The sequence below is a fragment of the Glossina fuscipes genome, unplaced genomic scaffold (genome assembly GCF_014805625.2).
Source record: "Glossina fuscipes isolate IAEA_lab_2018 unplaced genomic scaffold, Yale_Gfus_2 86, whole genome shotgun sequence".
NCBI lineage: Eukaryota > Metazoa > Arthropoda > Insecta > Diptera > Glossinidae > Glossina > Glossina fuscipes.
The window spans coordinates 322,759-328,994 of NW_023998440.1; positions in this window are offsets into that span (position 1 = coordinate 322,759).

Genomic DNA, 6,236 nt, shown 5'->3' on the forward strand with positions numbered 1-6,236 from the left:
TTTGCCAAAGTATTTGCTCAGTCACTTTAATTGGTTAATTACAGCGTGGAGGAAAGTTCTCGCTAAAGGAAACGATGCAAAAGAAAAAACTTGTTGCCAAGTGGAGAATAAAACGAAATGTATATGAGAAATTATTTAAAACCAAAAAAGGAGAAAATATTGAAAGAAAGAAATAAGAGTTAAGTTGCTTTTCCCTTTCCAAGAAAGGACGACAATAACGGTACTAAAATTGAGTATACATTTAGTCGAAAACGTGAGACTCTAGCCAATGTGAAATTCCCCTCATCAAGTAGATGTGACATGACATAGACTACAGATATATAAAGTTTTCAATGTGATTGTGTATTGTTGTAGTTCCCTCTCATGTACCTAGTAAGATTACTTCTGGTTTACTCTGCGCGGTTTCCGTAGATCATGCTTTTACCTAACAAAATAAACCAACTTTTCGAAACTTTTGATAGAATCAGCCACAGTCTATAAATTGAAAGCCATTCGTTACTCAGAAAATATGGTATCTTGGTTTAGGCTCTGTCTGGTTGACATCAAAAAGCATTGCTCAACCCATTTTTTTGTCGTGAAATTTCCATACTGTCTTATTTTCCCAAAGTGAATCACCTGAATCCCGTTTTGATTGATGGTACCTTTGCTACTAGTTTACGGAATGCAAGTCTTCTGATGTATATTATGCTGACAACGTTAAAACCTTTTATTTGTCCTGCAGCCTGACCTGAAGAAGTTGTTCACTTGTTATTCGGCCAGTGCCTTGTTGTTAGATTTAGTGCGAAACATTACTCAGCCCGAATTTTCCACATCTCTACAATACAATAAAATACCCAAATGTCGTAGAGTCACTCGTTGACAGAGCGCCGTCACTACGTTCACAAAAACGAACCATGTACATATGCATACAGATGTATGTAAACTTAAACGTATACAGCAAATTTGCCCTTCGGTTTTCCCGCAAAACTAACAAAATAATGAAGTTAATATATCACATCTGTAGTAGGTGGGCAAAGAAAAAATAGTAAAGAAGTAAAACCGAAAATTGAAGCTTAGCATGCTATTATACAATGAAAACAACTGTTTTAACTAATTGTCGGAAGTATAAAAAAAAAAACAATAGCAAAAAAGTCGCATATACACGTTTAGTTGACGCTTAGACACCTATTGCATAAGATAAAAATGGGAAGATTTTTGTAATTTTAGACCTAATAACATATGGTTTTGGTTCGTCGTCATATAAAATTACTTTCAGATCAGAAAAATATATGTCTTCCGGCTTCACTAAGACTATGTCCGGCTGTTGGGAACAATCGAATTAATGCACTCGTTCTGCAGCAATACCGTTTGCTCGACTTTAGTGCTTACTTCTTACGCTTACACGTACAGAACTTGTACTACGCACACATTTATGTAGATACGTTCATATCTACTTCGGCGTCTACTAGTAGCGTATTGCATAGTCGAAAATATATTGAGCTTTCTGCATATCAAAATCTCTGTATACATTTTAGCCACCCGTTTCGTAATCATCTCCATTCTAACGCTATTCCCTATCGTAATTACCATTGATATTTTTTATATTCTCTAATGTCTACAAATATATTTCTACGAAGTTTTGTGCCAAAGATGTGCACGGCAAGTGAAAGCATTTTTGATATGATCGTCTTTTATCCCATTATTGCTTCCATACCAATGTATAGCATATTAATCAGGTCTGCAACTAATAGCAACAACATTGGGTTATCGCGGAACTTATGCAAACAGCTTTTGTTTCATTTTATTTCCAATTGTTCAAAAATTGATTGTTATGTAAACAAAAACATTAGATAGAGTGAATTTTCGGATTATAAAAGTACCATAAAGCAATTATTATAGTAATGATTAAAAATTAGCTGTTAATTTATTTCCATTATTTTCAATTGTACACAACATTGTTTAAGCAAAATGATGCCTTCCAACAAACATTTGAGGTCTAACCACAAAACATTACAACGCATTTGGTCAACGTTGTAATTATAATCGTTAATGCTTTGTAATTTATTGTTAATTAGTTGCATATAAACGCCAACATTTGCGAATTATAATTATAGGAGAGAGAGAGAGCTGGTTTAAAGAGGATTTTGTAAACACTTTAAAGCGAGCCATTACTAAATACATTACTAGTATTATAGTGTAGCAAAATAAACATTCGACATTCAACTGGTTTGGTTTTGCTCGGCATCGTGGCGTACAACGGAACGATATTTGAATTACCAAAGAGAAATGTTCCCCTGCATTTACGTACAATTGTGGCACGAAAAGTTTATTTCAGGATAAATACTGCCAATCAATATTGTCCACAAAAGAACAGAGAAAAGCAAGAGACAAAGAGGGTGGAGCAGTTATTACAAAGCTCTGTCTTACCTATAAATTCCTTTAGTTCTTTCATTCCTTTTCAAAATATTTGCCGATAAGTTAAATACCCTACATATTTCACTTAATATAATTGTTCATGTAAGGACTTGTAAGGACTCAAACTAAGACTTTATGTGACAAGTAGTCGAAAAAGTGGTTGGATCCGGGCCATTTTCAATAGCGTCTTTCCCCGAGCCAAAACATGCTCATGGACCAAATAGTATCAAAATATCTCACAAATTGCGGTCTATACGTTGAACACAAGAAAACAAGACAGACGGACGGATAGACAAACTTAGAATCGTATTCTGAATCAATTCGTATTATAAATGCCGTGAGTTGCCGAGTAGGCAAAGGATCAAGACCAACCTCTATATGGTTGCAGGTTCAAAATCCAAATGCGTTTTCAATGCAGGCGAGCATATGATCTAAGTTATCCGGCTGCCTTTGAATCCATACTTTGTACGTTTATTTACAACAATAAATAAGTAAAGAAGGTGGGTCTATCTCAAGTCCTTTTGGATATTGCAGACATCCGCATAAACTTAATCTGCCCTTGTACCACAAGTAGTGCGGGATATAAATATTAAAAATCAAGATAAAAGTTTCTCAGGTGAACCCCATCATTTTTCTGGCCTTTGAACCAAGGCTTAAAAAAATCTAAACCACAATGGATACATAATGGAATCGCACTTCCAGGGAGAGGTATGTGAGGGACGATGACCTGAAAGATCGCAAGTTCAAATTGAACAATAAAATTTTTCAATACAAAGGAATTGTCAGAAGTGGACTAAGAAAGGTTGCCAAAAACTTCACTGAGAAAACCTCAATCTCATATAATTTGTTTCATATCTTAAACCAATTACGAGGAAGAATATATGTATGTATATCAAGCTCGTGCAAATGAACAATTTCTGAAATTTTGCAAAAAAAGTTCTTGAACGAAGAATTAAATTTTACTAAAATTTGATCAAGTCTGTTCAATTTGTGGGTCTGCGTTCATATAGGAATTTGCTTAAAATGTAAGCAACAATAGATAATTTTTGCTATTTTATGTCGAAAATAGGCGAAAAATATATATTTGATAAAGTTGACCCTAGGACCAACCTTAGCCTATACTATAATGTTTTCACTTATTGAATCTAACACAATTTTTTTTGCAAAAAAAAGGGAAACCTATCAGTAAAAGCCCTACGACCAATATTTCCTTCCATTGCAAGGCAAGACTAACGCAATCCTTATGATCACTGCTAGAAGACTGTTCCTGTAAAATGAGAATAACTCATGTGTAAGGGAGCGCAGTTAGAAAGAACTGACGCCGTTTCCATCATAAGAAGTTAGAAAGAACTATACCCCTCTGCTCTGCCTCAACTGCCTGGGTAAGTACCCAACACAAAGGCAGAGAAAGACAACAAAATAAAAAAAATTTCTTAAAAATTTCTTTCTCAACAAACTTTTATATTTTAAATATCCTTTTTCATAAACTTCTTCAAGCTTGTTTACATTTATTTATTAAGAAATTCGCTGAAAAAAAGGGGAAAAGTTTTTAACGTCAGTTTCAAAATTTTTTACTGTCGCGATTTTCTTAAACTTTCTGAAAAGGCAAACTTTCTCAAGCAAAGCAGTAAAGTATTTCTATATCATTTGAAAATATAAACGTCAGCATCTTTAAAATATACAATATTTAGTTGATATATACATGTATATATATATATAATAACAGTCTTATCTAAAGTTTCTATTATTATGAACATTTGAGACACTAACAGCTTATCATGTGTTAGTTAATGTATTTGAAAATTGACAATATTATTATTTCTTATATGTATGCATTATTGAAACATTGAAAAAATTTTTCCCATTTCCTTTACGAGATCTTATAGAAAGAAAAATACGTACCGTCAATGTACACACACACACACACACACACATTGCTGCTTTATGTACATTTATTTACTCATGGCTGACATTGAGAGATAAAGTTTCTTTTCATTTTTCATAGTTTGCGAAAATTTTTATGAGGAGATCATAAAATCAATTCAATAAAAAATTAATTTTTTTTTTTTCTTTTTTCTGTTGGCTGTCAATGACAATTTATGAAGTGATTTTAGTTATGCATTATGTAACATTTTCATAAGCAAACATGACGAGCAAGAAGAAAGTAATTCATAACAAATAGACAAAGAGCAATCATTGCCTCAAGGCATTACTTGAACATCTATTAAGTATAGGAACTGATGTGGGACATATCAGAATTTTTTTCGATATCAAACTTTTATTAAGTTTTAAAGCTCTGGCTTTCTATATCTATGTTTAGAACTAGGGAAGATAGGCTGTTTAAAACAATGCCGATCTCCAGATAAGAAAGCTTGTTCCAAAAAATTCTCTTGGTCAATAACACATAGTCCACAGTTCCCCATGCACATATGATGTGTGAAATTTGTCATTTCGAATGTCGCCACTTCTCGCTTCGTTCATACGATAATTTCAAGCTCGCAAGGTAACATTATGCCTTAATTCTTTCCCCAGCTTTGTGACGAATTGACTTTTTTGAAACTGCATAGCAGACACAGTCGGCTGTGCTCTCTCGATGAAAATAAAGCACGAATTTGGTTGACTTGAATCGCTCATGCAACCGCTAAGATTCTCGAACGTCTTCGCCGTCTATAGAGGACCACGGCCTGTTAAGTAAATGAGTTTTTACCTATTAACAATGCAAATTACTTAAGTTATGAAACTGGTCACCGTCCTCTCTGCTAATTTTAGGCGTGGACATGCAGTAACTACTGCTTATTTGTACCGTGCCCGATAACACACAGATTAAATATCCTAGGAAGCAATGTTCGACTCCCCCTAGCGATTAAAACAATCTCTGCGAATTGGACCGCCCCAATAGTTCTGGGTTGTCCGAATGAAAAATGAATATGGGCCACTTCCTCCCGAATCCCATCAAACCCATGCTTATTCAACGTTATCCACATTGAGGAATAACCACGGTCACCATGTAACTTTCCTAAAACCTTTTTTGACTGGCACGAAAATATATTTTATTCGCGCACTCAGCGAAGAGACGTACGCTTAGCGGCTCTCCCTGGCAAGCCTGATCATCGTAGTTCTGATTTTGTAGCTGTCGACGAAGTCATTTTTGTGTTTGAATTATTCATACTTCGTAGATTGCTCTGATGGTCTAACGTCTGCACCTGGCAAGATGCCTTAATCAGAAGTGTTGCCTACAACCGTATCCTTTATAGTAATAGCTTCTGTGAAGATATATAAAACTACATCCCAGTGAACCCCTAAAACCATCTATCAGAAAACTCATCGCCGAGTTATAGTAGTCGAAAACCTTAAACTCTTCTTCGCCGGTCGAACCGTTTCCGGGGATCACCACAAGGAGGTGAGAGTTTCGGCACATCTATGCTCCCTACAAAGCGTAGTTTGTCACCCCTTATATTTCGAAGAACATCATCCAACTTTTTCTCAATGACAATCGCGCACTCTCATCCTCCATCCTTTAGAAAATAATGTACAACGATCTTCTCCTATCGCCGGGATTACGTACGTTACGCTGGGCGAATGGGGGGTTTCAACTCTCCACACAACGCGATCTTAAGCGTCCCTTGAATCCAGCGTTCGCTTGAAGCGCGTCGCAAGCGTGCTTAATTGCAGGGTAGCCAAACGATGAAAGAGCGCCCATATAAAGGGAAGGGTTTTTTCGCGAGTTACCTAACAATCCCCACTCCTCTCGTTTACAAGTAAAATATTACATAAAGTTTTAAATACTTATACCACCGTGTACACTACATGCTAGAATTTCTTTTATTTCTTATTAGTTGATA